The sequence below is a fragment of the Geotrypetes seraphini genome, chromosome 14, assembly GCF_902459505.1.
Source record: "Geotrypetes seraphini chromosome 14, aGeoSer1.1, whole genome shotgun sequence".
NCBI classification, from domain to species: domain Eukaryota; kingdom Metazoa; phylum Chordata; class Amphibia; order Gymnophiona; family Dermophiidae; genus Geotrypetes; species Geotrypetes seraphini.
Genome location: NC_047097.1, coordinates 12,372,441 through 12,378,440, shown reverse-complemented (window position 1 = coordinate 12,378,440; position 6,000 = coordinate 12,372,441).

Here is a 6,000-nt window from a genome sequence, read left to right as displayed (position 1 = left end):
CCCCGCTTTGTGAAGATGGACCACATCGCTCATCTCCAATACCGCGGAACTTCTCCCATCTCTAAAGATCTATTACATAAATTTTTAAGAGATCCCACCAGGATTTCTTTGAGCTCCTTCAATATTCTTATCGTACCAAGCCACTTTCAGGGATCCTGAATTGGGCCAAATGGTTAGAATATCAACATCATATAAGCATTTTAGAAAGCTATTAAAAACCCATCTGTTCTCAAAATTCTTGTAATCCCTTCAAAACAGCATACCGATGGGAAACTATTGTTAACTCATTGATGCCAATAGTCTATCTATTGTAGCTCACTGACAATTGTCAGCCCATCTCTTTTGTAAACCGCATAGAACCGAAAGGCTTTTGTGGTATAGAAATAAAAATTTATGATATATTATGTGATGTGATGTAGCCCATCCTGCCCCATAGCTATATTCACTTTCAGATTTTCAGGTTGTTTATAAATGCTTTCTTCCATGACACAGTGCAATATCTACTCCATTCACAGATATACTGTACAACCAGCAGGTGTCCGAGGTCCTTCTCCAGGATTTTCCTCTGTGAACGCTGAAATGAAGTATTTCTTTAGCACATTCGCTTTATCCTCATCACTCTCCACATAGCCATTCTCAGAAAAAATAACTGTGGACGAAGCTGGTTCAAGTGTCTGTGGCTATATTTTCCTTGTGCAATTTTCAAAGTGTGTGGTTTCCCTTTCAAAACTAGTGCAAAATCTTTTCCTTTTTCTCTGTTAGAAGATCAGCCTCAGTTAGAATTCATTGGCTAAAAGCTGAGAATTCATAAAAGCCAATGCTGGCTTTGACCAGTAATAATGATGTAATGAGAAAAGCACAACTCCGAGGACAACTTGCAAAGTACCAATGTCTGTTTTATCATTCCCTCTGCGAGAAATTCCCTAACCCTATTTGTCCCGTTTGTCTATTTTGATTAGATTGTAAGCTCTATCGAGCAGGGATTGTCACGTCAAGCCTTTATTATATAAGGCACACTGGCTACCAATAAAACACGGAGTGACTTTCAAAATCATACTACTTGCATTTAAAGTTAGGCATAATAACACTCCAGGATTTATAGATTGATTACTCATTTCATACACTTGAATGAGAACACTCCGTTCCAGCCAGCAAAATATATTAACTATTCCATCTTCAAGGCGTATGTATGATACTATGCGAAAGACCATTTTTTTCAGTAACAGCTCCCACCCTTTAGAATTCTCTTCCATCACACCTCCATCATGAATCTTCATTAACTAAATTTAAATCCATTCTCAAAACTTTTCTATTTAATGATGCCTGTGATATGATACATTGAAGCAGGACAAAAATATGTATATATAACCTGATCCAAGATCAATTTAAAATAGTTCCTTTACCCTCTTCCCTATCTCACATACACTTCGATCTTTGGATCAAAAATTGTTAATGGTCCCATCACTAAAAATAATAGGGACACAATGGCAAGATATCTTCTCTGTGACTGCGCCTTGGCTCTCGCACACTATGGGGCTCATAATCGAAACAGAAAAACGTCTAAAAACTGGCCTAAATCGGCACTTGAACAATCAGTAACAAAAGTCGTCCAAGTGCTGATAATCGAACAGGGTTTTAGACGTATTTAAAAATGACTTAGGCCTTCACAGTGCTGCTGAACGACCAGAGCTAAAAGGGGCATTTTAGGAGGAGTGGTGAGGGCAGGATTTGGGCGGGCCGTGGGCCGTCCTACACTTAGTCTTACTGCATGTATAACCAAAGGTTTTACAACACTGCCTAGACAGAACTTGGACGTTGTGACTTAGGACATCTAAAACCAGGTCCAAGTCCACAGAATCCAAAGTGACCAGATAACCACTGCAGACACAAAGTACAGACCTCCACACACTCCCCCAGTGATCATTGACCCCCCTAAAAATCGTAATAACAATTTTACATATCTACCTCCAGAACATCAGCACTTGGCAGCCTGGCATAGGAAAGCCTAGTAGAGCTGCACAGAGGTGGCTTAAATGGTCTTGGGGGTGGGATAGTGAATCATGGAGAGGAGGACCCAGCCCCATATACCACTCTAATCACTGCATTCATGGTGAAAAATGTGCACCCCCCCTAAAAACCCCCAAACCCTTCTGTACTGCCATATAAGTGGCTCCTGTAGCCATAAAGGTTTTTGGGGTGGTAGATAGGTGGGTCTAGTAGGTTCTGGGAGTGTTTTGGGGGGCTCACCATGACCTACAAGGGAGCTGTAGTGAGATGTTTCTGTGGCACCCTTTTTGTGAAGTTCACAGCAGTGCCCTGTAAGGTACCCCACTACTCTGGTGCCCATATCTGGGTGTCCAGTCCATCACTTTTCTGGCCCCTCCCACGCCCAAAAGGTCTTTTTCTAGGCGTTTGTGACATGGAAAAATTTTTGGCCGAAAATGGGGTATAAAGATGGACGACTTAACGGTCTGGGCGATCAGACAGCTGGATGTACAATTGGATGATTTTCGCCAAAAAAAAAAAAAATATGCTGGACGTATTTTTTTGAAAATGGACCTTTTCCCGCGTCCGACTTTGATCGACTTGCGACTTAGGCCCAAAACGGACTTAGACGTTTCTTTTGATTATGCCCCTCTACGCCAACGTACGTAAGAGAGGAGGAAGATTTTGCACGTTTCAACAGTCACCTATAACCCATAACCCTTTCTAAAGGGATAGTCCTGCTTTCTTTTTCGTATTTTCCCTCCCCCCTCCCTATTGTGCTCTCCTTATGGGTTACCTTTCTTTTCTCTAAAACAGACTAGTTCTAACCCAGGGGTAGGCAACTCTGATCCATGTGGGCCAGAATCCAGTCGGGTTTTCAGGATTTCCCCCATGAATATGCATTGAAAGCAGTGCATGCAAATAGATCTCCTGCAGATTCATGGGGGAAATCCTGAAAACCCGACTGGATTCTGGCCCACATGGATCAGAGTTGCCTACCCCTGGGTTAGAACTAGTCTGCGGCAACAAGGGGGCATTCGTGGAAAATCAGGGGCGGGAAACTGCACAGTGACACTAGGAAGTTCTTCTTCACTGAAAGGGTGGTTGATCGCTGGAATAGTCTTCCACTTCGGGTTATTGAGGCCACCAGTGTGGCGGATTTTAAGGCCAGATGGGATAGACATGTGGGATCTATCCGCAAAGATAGATAGTGAGGATCACTGGGGTGGGCAGACTTGATGGGCCTTGGCCCTTATCTGCCGTCTATTTCTATGTTTCTATGGATTCCGGCCCTCGAGGACCGGAGTTTTCCACCCCTGTTATAACCCCTCTATCCTAATGTACAAGTCGGTGATTTGTTGGCATAGTTGTTTGACTTTTATGTTACTATTTTTTATTAATTGTATTTTGCTTAGTAACACTAGATAAGTGACTAAATCAAATTTTAATAAAACTTGGAAACTTTTGTGACATTCCCTTTCTTTCCTATCAAGATATTGTAGTTCCTCCCCCGCTTCCTTACTTTCTTATCCTAAAGCATTCAATGTCTAATTTTATTATGTATTCATGTATATTATTAAAAACATAAGAACATAAGCATTGCCCCCTGCCGGGTCAGACCAGGGGCCCATCATGCCCAGCAGTCCGCTCCCGCGGCGGCCCACCAGGTCCATGACCTGTGAGTGCTCCTTACCTAGGATGTTTATATCCCATTTACTTAATGTCCTGTAAGTAACCCTCTATCTGCACCCTGCTATCCTCTTCTCTTTCAGGAAGTCATCTAGTCCCTTTTTGTATGTTTCCCTGCTTTTTATATAACTTCCATTCTTTTCTCCAAATTATTGTACACCGCTCAGTTTTATGAGTAGTACACTTCTCCCTCCATATTTGCGGTTTCAGCATTCACGGTTTTTAGTTTCCTGGCTCCTCCCCCAAATTACATCAACTTGCATGGAGAAATCACTGATTCCCAGCACTTTCTTCGCCGTGTTTTGCCTCTCCTTCAGGAACAGGCCAGATCTCCCACCATGTTATTCGCGGTTTCTCCATATTCACCATGGTTTTTAATAGAAAACAGCAAATAACATACAAAAAAGTTATTTGCGGTTTTTCTGTATTTGCGGTTCTGTTAATCCCCTTTCACAGCGAATATGGAGGGAGAAGTGTACAGTACTTACACGAAATTCATGGGGGTTCTGTTCCAGGAACCCCCCGCGAATTTTGAAAAACCACTAATACGGTTTTTAGGCAGGGGAGACAGGAGAGGGCAGTTGGAGCGCCGGCGAGTGAAGGAAATCACTCGCTGTATTCTCCGACCGCCTCTTCCTGTACTAAAGTCAGGCCTCACCAATCAGGATCTGCTTTGACATGCATCTCCTGATTGGTAAGGCCCGACTTTTAGTACAGGAAGAGGCGGTCAGAGCTTACAGCGAGTGATTTCCTTCACTCGCCGGCACTCTGGCTGCCCTCTCCAGCTGCCCTCTCCTGCCTCCCCTGCCCGGTCATTCGAGGTCAGATAATACCGCGAATGACCGGAACCGCAAACCACCGACTGTGAATTCGCGGGGGAGCACTGTATATCAAAACCGAAATAAATCTGAAACTCAAATTGTCTCTTACGTGTTTAATGTATACAGCGCCACAATCATCTGGAGGTGCCACAGAAATGATACATAGTGGTAGTGGTAATAACTCCAGGCCCCAGAAATGCAGCCAGCTGGATTATAAATTAAAGATGTGAATTGTATGTGCTGTAGCCTATCTCCCGGGACTCAGGCAGTTTCTCCTCATTTAAAACACATTGTTTTGCCGGAAGGTTTTGGAGAGATGAACTCACACCACCCTATCCTGCTGAGTGACTAAAGTTTCTGTTGACTTGTTTTTAATTTCTTAAATAAACTGCTGTCCCCTCTAGGGTGTCAGAGTAGGCTGCTTCTCAGAGCCCTTTTTCAACAGCCAGGCCTTCATTTAAAGACACAGTGTTCTGAAGCAGACCTGGCAGACTAATTATAAGGTAGAAAGCTTGCAAGAGGTTACAGTAACACAATAAATGACAGCAGATAAAGACCTGCAGGGTCCATTCAGTTTGTCCAACAAGGCGGCTAGAGCCACACCCGCCACTCTGTGCAGGTTATAGTCATTCATTACTAATCACTAGTTGGCAATTTGCCATCATGCCAACCACATATAGGTAGTTAAACATTACTCAGTTTTAGAACAATATTTAACTTGCAAACTTCAACAGTATGTGATAATAAAGTGATATACAATATACAGACTTTATCTTCATTTGTCTATTGCCATTTGCAGGAATTTAGAGAATGACATGGTGACACAATTTGTCCCCATCCCCGCAGATAACCACAGGAAAACATCCCGTATCATTCTATCTCAACCTCAGTCATTCTACACCGGCATTCTTCAATGCAAGACTTCAAGGTCAGTGGCTGTGCCCATTCATACTCTGATTCTTATTTGAGACAAGTATAGGATAATGAAGCCATTGTGACATCACTAATTTGATTGGCTCTTAGGCATTAGTGGAACAAGGCATTATGACATCACAATATCTGCTCTGGATACCAGAGACTGTCATTCATTAGTGTCTATCTCAACCTCAGTCCTTCTACACAAGCATTCGTCAATGCAAGGCTTGAGGGTCAGTGGCTGTGCCCATTTATACTCTGATTCTTTCCTCTCTTCTTAAAGAATGACATTGGGATGGTTTCCTGTGGTTATTCAAGGGGATGGGAACAGTGACAAATTCTGTTAGACCATAGAAGTCTGTCCAGCTTTGGCCTTAGTTCCCAACTATTCTTGCTCAACATAGCACCTCGTAGAGGAACGTGTAAGCAGTCATCACAAACAAGTCCTCAACGTGATGTCATAATGCGGCAAGCAAGTGAGCAAAAAACTCATGAATATTTGACAACAACGTCTAAACAAATTTTATATAAAGTGTACGAGTACCTCGGTGCATAGTCATAAGCTAAGAGAGACCAATAACGAGGACGG